This window comes from Chiloscyllium plagiosum, unplaced genomic scaffold (genome assembly GCF_037043375.1).
Source record: "Chiloscyllium plagiosum isolate Xiang-an unplaced genomic scaffold, Cpla_swu_hap1 HiC_scaffold_12, whole genome shotgun sequence".
Lineage (NCBI taxonomy): Eukaryota > Metazoa > Chordata > Chondrichthyes > Orectolobiformes > Hemiscylliidae > Chiloscyllium > Chiloscyllium plagiosum.
In genome coordinates this window covers 24,781,653-24,796,715 of record NW_028270150.1, presented here as the reverse complement: position 1 = coordinate 24,796,715, position 15,063 = coordinate 24,781,653, and the positions used below count along the sequence as shown (strand labels likewise).

Below are 15,063 nucleotides of genomic sequence, written 5' to 3'. Positions count from 1 at the left end.
GTCTCACCACGTGTACTTGTTGCTACTTCAGCAAGGTGGGCTAGACAGTCAAGGTTACAGTGCTCGAGTAACTGGTTTAACACTGTAATGAGGCAAACGACTTTTCACATAAGTGTGAATGGGCTTCCCTACTCCAGATAACTATGGATGCTCCGCCAATTAGTATATTGAGGACATACATATAAGTTTGGTGTTAATAAATTTAAAGAATGTATGAATAAGATGGGAAATGATCTGATTGCATAGAGGGCCTTACAGCCTAAACCTTTTCCTTGAAGTATGGCATAGAAACTCCTAAAGTAAATTCACAATCTCCTCTGTATCAATGGTCATGTTTGAGTAGGGTTAAAGCTTCAAGTCAACAAAGTCAAACGAAACTCTAAGGGATAGGTGAAAGTGAGAACTGCAGATGCTGGAGATTAGAGTCAACGTTAGAGTGGTGCTGGAAAAGCACAGAAGGTCAGGCAGCAAGCGAGGAGCTGGAAAATCGATGTTTCAGGCGGGAACCCTTCATCAGGAAACCTGATAGTTGGTATGATTGGTAGTTGAGTTATCAGGCCATTGACCAATTTGCAACCACACTGTGGGTAATTGTAGAATGAACAGCAAATATCCAGCTATGAAACTTACCTGTGCCGTTGAGGATAATATTGCAAGAATTGTAAGACAGGTAACTTTCACAGCACATTACAAATCTTCAGTGTAGCAATTCATCAATCAAAATATTTTATAATCATATAGCACCTTTAGCATGATAAAAAAGACCAAAAGGAATGTTATAAGGAAAGTTTGGTACCAAATGAAATCAGGTAATATTTGGCGGATAGCCATAAATTTGGTCAAAGAGATAGGTTTTAAAGAAAATCTTCATGGGGAAAGAGAGTTAGTGAAAAATAAAGACATAGGGATTAAATTCCATGCATTAGAATTTCTACAGCTAGAGGATCAACCAGCAATGAGGATGCTAAACTGGCAAGAATTAAAGATAATAGGTATCAGGAAGTGTTGTGAGTTCTGCAGGGCATTGCAGAGATAGGGATGGACATGGCTATGGAGGGAATTGAAAACAAGGATTTAAACTTGAGGCATTCCTTAACCAGGACCCAATGTACAGCACTGAGGGCAGGGGAGGTGAAGGATTGGTCAAGGTCATCAGTAAGGCCAGGGACGACAAAGTTTTGAGCGACATCAAATTTATGGAAGATTAAACATCAAAGGTCACCCGGGAATGCATTGAAAAAGTCAGGTTATAGGAAAGGAAGGTGTGGATGAGCAACAGATAGTTTAAGGCAGAAGATGTTATGTATGTAGAACTAAATAGCCTTAACATGGGTTTGCAGTCTGAAACACATCTTGGAGTCAAATAGGTTTGTGGAAAGTCTACTTTAGTATCAGGCAGCTGCCAGGGAGAGTGAAGTTTGTAGTTTGGAACAGAGTTTATGGTGGCACTCAAAGACAGAGACAGTGGGATTCCCAATGTTTAATTGGAAGAAGTTTCTGTCCTCCCAGCAATTGGTGTCTGACAAATTAGTGGCAGTGGAAAAGTCAAGAGAGGAAGTGGTGAGGTAGAGCTAACACTATGTGAAAACTGACATTACACTTTTAGGTGATGTTTCCGCTGGACAACAAACAGATGAGAAATAGAAATTTTTAAATAACACCATAAAAGGAGAAATTGTTTTCCTCCTTAAATGTTACTCTCAGGATGAGTCAGAAGGTCCCAAACAACTGGATGTTTATTAGCTCACCATTAGCATATTCACATGTCACAAACATATATGATGTGGAAAATGATTTTGAAGTGTGGTCATGGCACTGATTCAGGAAGGAATATTAAAAATAGAAATTGGAGTTTCTGATGGACAAAAGCACAGTGGTCTGAATTAACTGCCTGTCCAATGTTGCATTGAGGAGTATACTTTTTGCAGTGAATGTTTTATAAAATGGGCGAAAGTGAGGACTGCAGATGCTGGAGATTAGAGTCAAGAGTGTGGTGCTGGAAAAGCACAGCAGATCAGGCAGCATCCGAGGAGCAGGAAAATCAACATTTCAGGCAAAATCTCTTCATCAGGAATGAGGCTGGGAGCCTCATGGGTGGAGAGATAAATGGGAGGGGGGAGCTGGGGGAAGGTAGCTGAGAGTGCGATAGGTGGATGGAGGTGGGGGTAATGGTGATAGGTCGGAGAGGAGGGTGGAGCGGATAGATGGGAAGGAAAATGGACAAGTAGGACAGGTCATGAGGGCAGTGCTGAGCTGGAAGGTTGGAACTGGGATAAGGTGAGGGGAGGGGAAATGAGGAAACTGGTGACGTCACATTGATGCCATGGGGTTGGAGGGTCCTGAGGCAGAAGATGAGGTGTTCTTCCTCTAGACATGAAATGTCCGGTTATTAAAATAAAGTGTTGTTTTGCCAGTTGCTTCTTTTATTGTTGCTTTGATGTAATAACAGCATTCATGGTTATTGTACTATATTGACATCATGTCATTTTATGGAGATTATGAAAATTTTCCAATCTGCCAAAATCCTATTGAAGTGTGACAACTTGTCATATAGACATAATTTTGCATCTGTCATTAAAAAAGAGGCTTGGCAAAAGATGTCAGTCTTAATCCAAATAAGCATCTCCTCTTTCACAAGAAAAACAGATTTACTATACAAAAATAAAACACTGCAGATGCTGTCAATCTGAAATAAAAAGAGTGAATAGTGGAAATATTCAGGAGATCAGAAAGTGTATTCTTACTGCTTACTTTTACTGTTTTACTGGAATTTCAAACTCATTTCCAGCCACTTCACCTGTCTTTAAATTCACTCACCTACACCTGCCTTTCCCTGCTGCCAGTCTTCACTGCAGTCTGAGAGCAACCAATGCAGTTCTATTTGGGGCATCTGATGAAAAACAGGAGAAGCACCAACAACACCATCAGCATTAGGAACACTATCAGCTCTCTCTGACATTGCAGTCTCTGCCAAGATGCCGTAACAGGATTAGAAGCTGATTTTCTTGATTAAGGTCTCATGCGTAACATTGAAATAATGAAGCCACACATGTTGCTTGGCAAGATAGTGAAGATTATACTGGAGATCCAGCTCAAAGGAGGAGAGACCCCTAACATAGATAGCTGACTAGCTCTGGCAGCATGCACCAATACTGGAGCCTCAGGAAGATGAAAAATTCATGGCAGATCATTGCTGAACATCTTCAGTCTACTGGAATGAGATCTCTTTCCCAATGGCAAAGATGGACACTCATTGCCAATGGCTGATAAGCTGCTTATCATTACAGGGCCTTTTCTGTCTATCTCTTACTGGAGTTCTGCACTCATGTCACCTACAAGGAGAGAAAGCGGAGAGCTGGATGTGTGAGAAATAGACTGTGTGAGGCAGAGGGAAAGGTAACCATTATGAAGTGTCACTGTGAGGGATGGATAAAGCAGTTCTGAGGAGTGCTTTTGGGGAGAGTCAGTGTGGGCTTGGAGCCTGAAGCTGCTCCGCCACACATTTTCTGCTCTCCTGAGCTCTAGAATCTCTTTATTCAATATGATCCCCAGGTTAAAAAGACAACTTTCTTCCTTGGTCACTTCCATCCATGCCTGCTTAGTTGGAGAGACAAGTCACTGTCTTTAGTCATTGTTGCCTCTCAGATCCCGCAGCAGAATGATGGCTCTAAGTCCTCGGGTGGGAGTTTGGGGGACTTTTCTTGTGGGGAGTAACGTTCCTAGATCATACTTCTCTTCATGTGGTGCTGAAGCCTTTACGAATCAATAAACATTTCAGCCTGTCTGGCTCTGCTGGGCTCAGTTAAATGGAAATTCTTCTTGGCATGTCATCCTACCCTGCCTGGTGACAAATCCAGAAGCGAGATGCTAATGTCAGGGCTGACTTAAAGAGCCACAATAACTCTCCCACCAGATTCTAACAGATTTCCAACTGGCTGAATGATCTGTCAAGTAGCTTGGGCTATCATTTTAAATGCTAACCAATGTGGCAAGTCAATAATTCATCATTCAGATCTGTAACATGAGATTTATGATCATATTTTTGCAAAATAGTTTAGATATTTCAACACACTTTCATATTGAATGAGCCCAAACATGTTTCCAAGTGATAGTAACATGTTTAAACCAGCCGTGCTTTCTCAGTATTCCGTAAATCTCAAGTACCTGCCATAAAACACAGTGGGCAGTTTTTCCCTATTCCTGGCTAAGAGCTAGGGCAGGTGGGTTAGGTGTCAATTAATAATGCTTCCAATGCAGACAGAGACTGTCAGCCAATCAGCTTGTTAAGAGTTGGTGGACCAGCTTGGAAGTTCACCAATCAGAGGCTGCCAGCTTCTGGCTCCCAAAGACCATTGGCTGAGGCCTAATCTTCAGCGAATCTGATTGTATTCTCATGAGGCCAGGGGACAACGTAGGTCAAAGACAAGTGCAAAGCATTGGCGTTCAGAGGTGAAATCCCTTCCCCCATTATGCTGATTGGTTCCAAATTCATACAACCGGAGGGACCCCCAAACCTGCAGCAGATTATCCTGACTTTCCAGTTGGAAAACCAGCTGCAGGTAGGCAACTGGAGAGGTGGTGAGTGGATGCCTTTAATTAACTAGTAGGGCCTTAACTGTTGGTGAATTGAGAATGTCCTCAAATGGAATCCCATCTGAATTGGAAATGAACCATAACCTGACTCAGCAGGTTCATTAGAAACATATTGTCCACAAGAGAGATTCTCACCCAGTGCATAACTAATGAGGTGGCAAGAAAAATACAATTATCTCTCCTTTGCCAACTTGTACAATTATTTTGCCTGCTTCCCAAATCCAGGAAGGGGAAAATTGCACCCAGCAGTGATACCATTCTGTTAAATCATTGCACTATTCACCTGCCCCTCTAATTGCATTGATTTCAGTTTGCGTGTATGGATGTAGCCCATTGAATTGTTTTGGATCTCTGTCACGGACTTGCCAAACCACTATAAGCACTGAGCTATATTAAAGTGCTTTATAACATGTTACGAAAGGATTGGGGAAGGGAGAGGAATCCAAGCTATTTTGAATTAACTTGTTTACACAGATCTGATCTGAATAGAGATTTGTGGCCATTGCATAACTTTAAATGGAGCAAACATACTATTCTTTTTAACATGGAGTAGCTGGAAATCCAGTACCATGGTGAATATGAGGGAACGAGGTCTTATTTGAAAGAAGAACTGAAGTTTTGGTCAGGCTGGTTCCAAAACTAAATTCTTGATACCTATTCCTGGTAATTAATTGATCAATAAGCTCCTCCTACCACTGATACTTATCATGTCCTAGGCCACTAAGTACTGCCGGGTAATTAGAGAGAAAAAGACAAATTTCTGAGTTTAAAAGTGACCATTAATAAAGTGTTGTTACAGGGTACTTGATCTCATTTTCTTCATTTGGAAGGTAAAGAGTAACTCACCTCCTGATTCCTTGAAATCTATCCACCATTTCTTAGGCACAAGTCAGGAGTGTGATAGAATATTCCCCACTTGCCGGGATTACTGTGGCTCCAACAACACTCGAGAAGCTTGACACCATCCAGGACAAAGTAACTATTTGTTTTGCAACACAACCACAAACATACACGCCCTCCACTACTGACACCTAGGAGCAGTTGTGTGCACTATATCCAAGATGGACTGCAGGAATTCACCAAAGTTCCTTAGACACCACTTTCAAAGCCCATAATCACTATCATCTAGGAGGACAAAGGCAGCAGATATATGAGAACACCACCACCATCTGCAGGTTTCCCTCCAAGCCATTCAGCATCCTGACTTGGAAATATATCATCATGCCTTCAGTGTCATTGTGTCAAATTCCTGGAATTCCCTTCCTTAAGAGCTGTGTAGGTTAACCAGCAGCAGATGGACTGCTGTGGTTCAAGAAGGCATCTCGTTACCACATTCATGAGGGCAACTAAGAATGGGCAATAAATGCTGGCCAGCCAGCAACCCACACCCCTAAGCTAATTTTTAAAAATAGCTTGTCATTGGTCCTTGATTTGTGTACAACTTCAGTGCAAAACTTCTCCTCCCCCACCTTCTCCCAATGGTTAAAAAGTTCCTCCTGGAATGCCACTAAAGGAATTTGTGCATTAAGAGACACAGTGGACATGATCTTCTCAGCAAGAGAAGTTCAAGGAGAGAGCAAGGAGCCACAATTTCTTTACACATGGCTTTCTTTGATTGATACCTATTCCTGATGAAGGGCTTTTGCCTGAAACATCGATTTTCCTGCTCCTCAGATGCTGCCCTCTATATCTTTCTTTAGATAAGGGGCCCAAAACTGTGTGCAGTGGTATCACTAGTGCCTTAAGTGAAACCAGCTACTCTTATACTCTAGAAATAAAGGCAAGCATTCAATTTGCCTTCCCTATTACCCAGTGATCTTGGATGCTAGTTTCTGTGATTCCTGGATGATGGCTCTCAAATCAATCTTGTCTTTAGCTTTCTTCAGTTTTTCTCCACTTAAGTAATAGTCAACTCCTTTATCTTCATGCTAGAATGCTTAACCTTATAGTTTCCTCTGTTATGTTCTCTCTGCTAGGTTTTGCCCATCTGCTATAACAGTTTTAACCTCTGCAGACTCATTATGTCATCCTTGTCACTTGCCTTCCACTTATTTTTGTGTTATCTCAAATGTAGCTATAGTATATTAACTTTCCTCATCCAAATCATTAATATATATTGTAAATAGTTGTGAAACCAGCACTGATCCCTGTTGCCATCCTGAAATGACCTCTTTATCTCAAATCTCTGTCTTCTATTAGCTATCTAACTCTCTATTTATGCTAATATACTACTTGCAACACATAGGTTCTTCTCTTAATGACAGAATTACTACTGTGCAGAAGGAGGCCATTTGTCCCATCGTGCCTGTGTCAGCTACGTAGACTAATGTATGTTACCTTATCAAAAATCTTCTGACAATCCATCCACTGATTCCCCTTTATTCCTCATAGAATTAGAGTCATAGAGTCTAGAGATACTGAAACAGACCCTTCAGTCCAACTTGTCCATGCCACACAGATATCTGACCCTAATCTAGTCCCATTTGATTTTATGGAAGGAGAGGGAGGATTCTGAAGCGGTGGAGAAATGATGTCCAAAGTGTTTTACAGATGTGGGGTTGGAGGGAGAATGTGGACTGGGGGCTATGTCTGACTGCAGGATTGAGGGGTAGATAGGTGCTGTGGACTAGAAGTAAGAGGTGGGTATAAGTGTAACATTTACCTCTTGGGTCCTGCAGTTTGCATCTGCTAGATGTTGCCAGGCTTTTTGAGTCTCAGCCAGCCCTAAATCTCAAATGGTGAATCAATAGACCGCGTTAGGGAACTGGAGCTGGAGTTGGATGAACTTAGGATCATTCGGGAGGCAGAGGGGGTCATAGATCGGAGCTTTAGGGAAGTAGTAACTCCAAAGATGGCAGCTAGATGGGTGACAGTGAGGGGGACTGGGAGGAAGCAGCCAGTGCAGGGACCCCCTGCGGCCGTTCCCCTCAAGAACAAGTATACCGTTTTGGATACTTGTGGGGGGGACGACTTACCAGGGGTAAGTAATGGGGCTCAGGCCTCTGGCACGGAGCCTGTCCCCGTTACTCAGAAGGGAAGGGTGGAGAAGAGCAGAGCAATAGTAATTGGGGACTCAATAGTTTGGGGCACAGATAGGCGGTTTTGTGGGAACGAGAGAGACTCACGTTTGGTATGTTGCCTCCCAGGTGCAAGGGTACGTGACGTCGCTGATCGTGTTTTCCGGGTCCTTAAGGGGGAAGGGGAGCAGCCCGAAGTCGTGGTCCACATTGGCACCAATGACATAGGTAGGAGGAGCGCTGAGGATGTTAGACAGGCTTTCAGGGAGCTAGGTTGGAAGCTCAGAGTTAGAACGAACAGAGTTGTTGTCTCTGGTTTGTTACCCGTGCCACGTGATAGAGAGTCGAGGAATAGGGAGAGAGAACAGTTAAATGCGTGGCTACAGGGATGGTGCAGGAGGGAGGGATTCCGGTATTTGGATAACTGGGGTTCTTTCTGGGGAAGGTGGGACCTCTATAAACAGGATGGTCTGCACCTGAACCAGAGGGGCACCAGTATCCTTGGTGGGAGGTTTGCTAGTGCTCTTGGGAGGGGTTTAAACTAACTCTGCAGGGGCATGGGAACCCAGACTGTAGCTTTAGGGTGCAGGACCTGGAGTGTAGGGAGGTTAGGAACATGGCATCATTTTCAAAGGAGGGTGCCTGTAAACAGGGAAGTGGCTTGAAGTGTGTATACTTCAATGCAAGAAGTATACGAAATAAGGTAGGTGAACTTGCAGCGTGGGTTGGTACCTGGGACTTTGATGTTGTGGCTATTACGGAGACATGGGTAGAACAGGGACAGGATTGGCTGTTGCAAGTTCCAGGGTTTAAATGTTTTAGTAGGGTCAGAGGTGGGGGCAAAAGAGGGGGAGGTGTGGCATTGCTTGTCAAAGATAGTATTACAGCTGTGGAAAGGACGATGGATGAAGACTCGCCATCAGAGGTAGTTTGGGCTGAGGTTAGGAATAGGAAAGGTGAGGTCACCCTGTTAGGAGTTTTTTACAGGCCCCCTAATAGTCCTAGAAACGTAGAAGAAAGGATTGCGAGGATGATTCAAGAGAAGAGTGAAAGTAATAGGGTGGTTGTTATGGGGGACTTTAACTTTCCTGATATTGATTGGGAAAGCTATAGCTCAAGTTCGTTAGATGGGTCAGTGTTTGTCCAATGTGTGCAGGAGGGTTTCCTGACACAATATGTAGATAGGCCAACAAGAGGTGAGGCCATACTGGATTTGGTTCTGGGTAATGAACCAGGCCAGGTGTTAGAATTAGAGGTAGGTGAGCACTTTGGGGACAGTGACCACAATTCGGTGACTTTTACTCTAGTGATGGAGAGGGATAAGAGTGCACTACAGGGCAAGAGTTATAGCTGGGGGCAGGGAAATTATGATGCGGTGAGGCATGACTTAGGATGTGTGGCCTGGAAAAGTAAGCTTCAAGGCAAGGGTGTAATTGATATGTGGAGCTTGTTCAAGGAGCAACTATTGAGTGTCCTTGATAAGTATGTACCTGTCAGGCAGGGAGGAAAGGGTCGTGTGAGGGAGCCGTGGTTTAATAAGGAATTGGAATCCCTTGTTAAATGGAAGAGGGCGGCCTATGTAAAGATGAGGCGTGAAGGTTCAATTGGGGCGATTGAGAGTTATAAGGTAGCCAGGAAGGACCTGAAGAGAGAGCTAAGAGCAGCAAGGAGGGGACATGAAAGGTCCTTAGTTGGTAGGATTAGGGAAAACCCTAAGGCTTTCTATAGGTATGTCAGGAATAAAAGAATGACTAGGGTAGGAATAGGTCCAGTCAAGGATAGTAGTGGGAAGTTGCGTGTGGAGGCTGAAGAGATTGGGGAGACACTGAATGAATACTTTTCGTCAGTATTCACTCAGGAACAGGACATTGTTGTCGATGTGAGTACCGAGTCACAATTAAGTAGAATGGATGGCTTTGAGGTATGTAGAGAAGAGGTGTTGGAAATCCTGGAAAGGGTGAAAATAGATAAGTCCCCTGGGCCTGATGGCATTTATCCTAGGATTCTCTGGGAAGCAAGGGAGGAGATTGCAGAGCCATTGGCCTTGATTTTTATGTCCTCGTTGTCTACAGGAGTAGTGCCAGAAGATTGGAGGCTAGCAAATGTGGTTCCCTTGTTTAAGAAGGGAAGTAGGGATAACCCTAGTAACTATAGGCCGGTGAGTCTCACTTCTGTTGTGGGTAAAATCTTAGAGAGAATTGTAAGGGATAGGATTTATGAACATCTGGATAGGAATAATGTGATCAAGGATCGTCAGCATGGTTTTGTGAAGGGCAGGTCGTGCCTCACAAACCTTATTGAATTCTTTGAGAAGGTGACTGAGGAGGTGGACGAGGGGAAAGCAGTAGATGTGGTGTATTTGGATTTTAGTAAGGCGTTTGATAAGGTTCCCCATGGTAGACTACTGCAAAAAGTACGGAGGTATGGCATTGAGGGTGAGTTGGAGGTTTGGATTAGGAGTTGGCTGGCTGGAAGAAGACAGAGGGTAGTAGTTGATGGCAAAGGTTCATCTTGGAGTGCTGTCACTAGCGGTGTTCCGCAAGGATCTGTTTTGGGACCATTGCTGTTTGTCATTTTTATAAATGACCTGGAGGAGGGGTTAGAAGGTTGGGTGAGCAAGTTTGCGGACGATACGAAAGTCGGAGGAGTGGTAGACAGTGAGGAAGGATGTGGCAGGTTACAGCGGGATATTGATAAGCTGCAGAACTGGGCAGAAAGGTGGCAAATGGAGTTCAATGTAGCTAAGTGTGAGGTGATTCATTTTGGTAAGAGTAATAAAAAGATGGGGTACTGGGCTAACGGTCGGATACTTGGTAGTGTGGATGAGCAGAAAGATCTTGGTGTCCATGTACACAAATCTTTGAAAGTTGCCACCCAGGTAAATAGTGCGGTGAAGAAGGCATATGGCGTACTGGCTTTTATTGGTAGAGGAATTGAGTTCCGGAGTACTGAGGTAATGTTGCAGTTGTATAAGACTCTGGTGCGGCCGCATCTGGAGTATTGTGTGCAGTTTTGGTCGCCATACTATAGGAAGGATGTGGAGGCACTGGAACGGGTGCAGAGGAGGTTTACCAGGATGTTGCCTGGTATGGTAGGAAGATCGTATGAGGAAAGGCTGAGGCACTTGGGGTGACTTGATAGAGATGTACAAGATGATTAGGGGTTTAGATAGGGTCGACAGTGAGAATCGTTTTCCACGTATGGAGTCAGCTATTACAAGGGGGCACAGCTTTAAATTAAGGGGGGGTAGGTATAGGACAGATGTTAGGGGTAGATTCTTTACTCAGCGAGTCGTGAGTTCATGGAATGCCCTGCCAGTAGCAGTGGTGGACTCTCCTTCATTATGGGCATTTAAACATGCATTGGATAGGCATATGGAGGATAGTGGGCTAGTGTAGGTTAGGTGGGCTTGGATCGGCGCAACATCGAGGGCCAAAGGGCCTGTACTGCGCTGTATTCTTCTATGTTCTATGTTCTATGTTCTAATATGAGACAGACAGCCTCATTAAAATATCTAAACTGATAACTGATTCCCCTGCTTTCGATAAAACCATTAAAAGGTATGAGTTTGAGGCAGTTTGAGTTCATGGTTCTGATTTTTAAGACTAACCTTCCACCCAAAGCAAATTGTTTTGAGATTAATATGTCCCCAGCTAAATGGGGATAGATAGAAAAGGAAAATTAAAAATCCACAAGGTGGATCAAATGCCAGTAATTCACTTAGATCACCTTGTCATCATTGTTTGACGGAGGTTCCACTTTATGCACAAATCTGTTTCATGTCCTATCTTTGGAAACATAAGCTCTCACTCTGCATTGCTAGCATATAGTACCAGCCAGAAAGTTAGACTTGGAGATGCTAAAACTAACATTAACCTAAGGGACTACAAAGTATCTCAGACAGTACGATAATTCAGAGGAACATAAACCAATTGAATGGACAGGCAGGCGTATGCTGCAAATCAATGTGAAGATGTGTCAAGTGTATTATTTCTGAAGGATAAGCAGGGAATGTAAGTGTGTGCTCAATGAAAGAAGCTGAAGGGCATGGATGATCAGCAAAATCTAGGAATTTGAATAATTTGCCTTGAAAATAGTTAAGCTAGAAAAACGAACTATGGAATTTGATATGTTATGAATAAGACCATAGAATAAAACAGCTAAGTGATAATGATAAATTTCAACAAAGGACTAGTAAGGCCTCAACTTTACGCAGTTTTCAGGACTCAAAGAACAAAGAACAGTATAGTGCAGGAACAGGCTGTTTGGACCACCATGACTGTGCCGACACGCAAAGTAAAAACCTTTTGCCTCGACACAGTCCCTATTCCTGCCAATTCATTTATCTGTCAAGATACCCCTTAAGTCTTGCTATTGTACCCACCTCCACCATCTTCCGTGGTAGCACATTCGAGATGCTTAATACCCTCTATGCAGAAGAAACTATGTCTCACATCTCCTTTAAACTTATCGCCTTTTACCTTAAACCTATGTTCCCTAGTTATTGACATTTCTACCCTGGGGAAAGACTCCAACTATCCATCTTATCCAAGCCTCTCATAATTTTGTAAACTTTGATCACGTTGGTTCTCATCCTTCAATGTTCAAGTCTAAACAAACCAAGCTTGTTCAATCTCTCCTCATAGCTATTACCCTCCAAACCACACAGCAACCTGGTAAATCATTTCTGCACCCTGTCCAAAGTCTCCATATCCTTCTGGTAGTGTGGTGACCAGAACTGTACACAATATTCCAAATGTGGCCTAATTAAAGTTCCATGCAGTTGCAACATAACTTACCAATTTTTATACACTATACCAGGACTGATGAAGGCAAGCATGCCACATGCCTTCATGACCATCTTACCCATTTGTGCTGCCAGTTTCAGGGAACTGTGGACTTGTATGCCCAGATCCCTCTGTACGCTGATGCTTCTGATGGTTTAAAAGGTACTTGAATCCTGAGTTTTATATTCTTTCTGAGAGAGAAAGAGCATTCCATAGTTGTATATTGTGTTAGTAAAAGTACTTTCTGCATCCCACAGTGGGAATAAACCCCTTTGAATGTTAATTATTTAGTTGTTTCAATGTCCAAAAGATTCCAGAGAGATAATGGGGCAGAAATCCAAAATAACTGAGTTGCCACCATTGTGCCCTCATTTCCTGGAGTGTTAAAGTAAACATTCTCCTTGGCAGAGCCAAAATATCAAACATCACATCAAAGAATATCAAAGACATAAAAGGGAGAGTGGAAACATCTGAAATTTCCTCAGAAAAAAAGTAATATAACGAAGGGAATGTTTGCCCAAATTAAATGTTCTATATTTCAATAAATAAGAAATAAAGTTTAAATAGTTTATTTTTAATTAACTGTTCATCACCATTTAATGAACATTAAAATGTAATTAGAAGTCTTACACTCCCTTTTGTGTCTTTAATATTCTTTGATGCAACCTTTGATATTTTGGTTTTGCCAAGACGAATGCTATACATTAATACTTTAGCTGAATTTGCCAAACATTGTTGCTTTTGTCAAGTAAGCTGAGATGCCTTTGGGTGACTATTTAGCTTGCATGGCAAACCTGTCACTGGGACACTCAACCAGAGATAGTGCTCACTGTGTGGAAGTGAATAAGTTCTAATATAATAGTACTGTGGCTCATACTCCATCTGATGAAGGTGCATAGGCAATAGTGCAACGGTCCAGAGCAAGTTCACTGCAATGATGGGGTTTGCTTGAGCAAGGGGTGGCTCTATTCATGAAGAAGATGGCTGCTCAGAATATGTTTTGCCTTATGGGGAAATTGAGAATAAGGAAGCACAGTTTCAAAACAAGGTGTCTTCCATTTAAGGTAGAGGTGAGAAGGAATTCCTTCTCGCAGTGAGTCATTGACCTGTGGAATTGCCTCCTACGGCTAGTAGTGGAGGTTCTGGCACTTATTTATGACTAAGTTAGAAGATTTTTGATCTATCAAGAAGTTTTATTTTAATTCTTGTAATATGGTGTTCCTGGCTGGGCCTGCATTTATTGCCCATTCCTAATTACCCTTGAGAAGGTGGTGGTGAGCTGCCTTCTTGAACTATAGCAGTCCCAGTTGTTGTAGGTAGACCCACAATGCTGTTAGGAAGGGAGTTCTAGGAGTCTTGGACCAGCAACACTGAAGAAATTGAAATATATTTCCAAGTCAGAAGAGTGTGTAAATTGGAAAGAAATGTTTGAGTGAAGCCATTCTATCTCATGTGAGTGGAAGCAGGCAGAAAAGTAGAGTTAAACTTTCAATCAGGGCAAGATCCTATTATTTTGATCATAATTAAAATCTGCTTAATTTTAATGTGTGCAGAATCCACAGATTGTTGAACATCCCTCCTGATATCCTGTTCAACTCACTGCACATTTGTGGCTGATTATCATTCCACATTTAAATTGTATTAATTTATAAATGACTCTTGTTGTTAGATTGGAGAATTGTTTCAGTTTCAGTTTCAAAGTAAGTGTGGTATATCCATTAGCAAGCATTGAGTTCAAGAAAGCCATTTTGATATGTCAACTGCATCTTACCATTTAATCTAGTAACATACCCCTAGTTGCATGACTGGAATGTCAGCAATCAAATTGAACATCAAGTCACATAAAGTAATAGTACAAGTTGCCATAAGCTCAGTCAAAAAGGTAGTTTTATGGAGTATCTTAAAGGAGTACAGACATGTGGCATGGGGATGAGGTTCAGTGATAGATTTCCAATGCTTAGAACTTGGAAAGTTGAAGGTACAGCCTCCAAATATGCTTTAACAAAAATCAAGGCGAGGCATTCTGAAGACCTGCTTACTAGGCTACCAATGGAGGACGTTAGTTTCTCTTCAATCTAAACTGCCCAGGGAAAGTCCCCGGAGCTATGGCAGAGAGTGTTCCGCTTTGAAGCAATACCCTTCTGCAACCTCCGCATTAAAAGTGCTAAGATGTTCTCCACGACGGAGTGCGCGGCCACAGTTGGAACATCCATCACAGCCGGAAGTGATGCAGGTAATGTACAGGGTACATCAACAGCACGGGGCTCATTCTCAGAATGCTCACCTTTTATTGGTGAAGAAAAAGAAGGAAGCTTATGTCAGGTATAGACAGGATAGATCGAGTGAATCCTTAGAAGAGCATAAAGAAAGTAGGAGTATACTTAAGAGGGAAATCAGGAGGGCAAAACGGGGACATGAGATAGCTTTGGCAAATACAATTAAGGAGAATCCAAAGGGTTTTTACAAATATATTAAGGACAAAAGGGTAACTAGGGAGAGAATAGGGCTCCTCAAAGATCAGCAAGGCAGTCTTTGTGTGGAGCCACAGAAAATGGGGGAGATACTAAATGAATATTTTGCATCAGTATTTACTGTGGAAAAGGATATGGAAGATATAGACTGTAGGGAAATAGACGGTGGCATCTAGCAAAATGTCCAGATTACAG

At 42.6% G+C, this 15,063-nt stretch overlaps 1 non-coding gene across 1 annotated transcript; it reads left to right on the top strand.

Annotated features, from left to right (window-relative positions):
• Positions 1-14,413: 14,413 nt before the first annotated feature.
• LOC148148504 (RNase MRP) lies at positions 14,414-14,678 on the top strand. The gene has a single exon (XR_015758970.1).
• Positions 14,679-15,063: the final 385 nt, after the last annotated feature.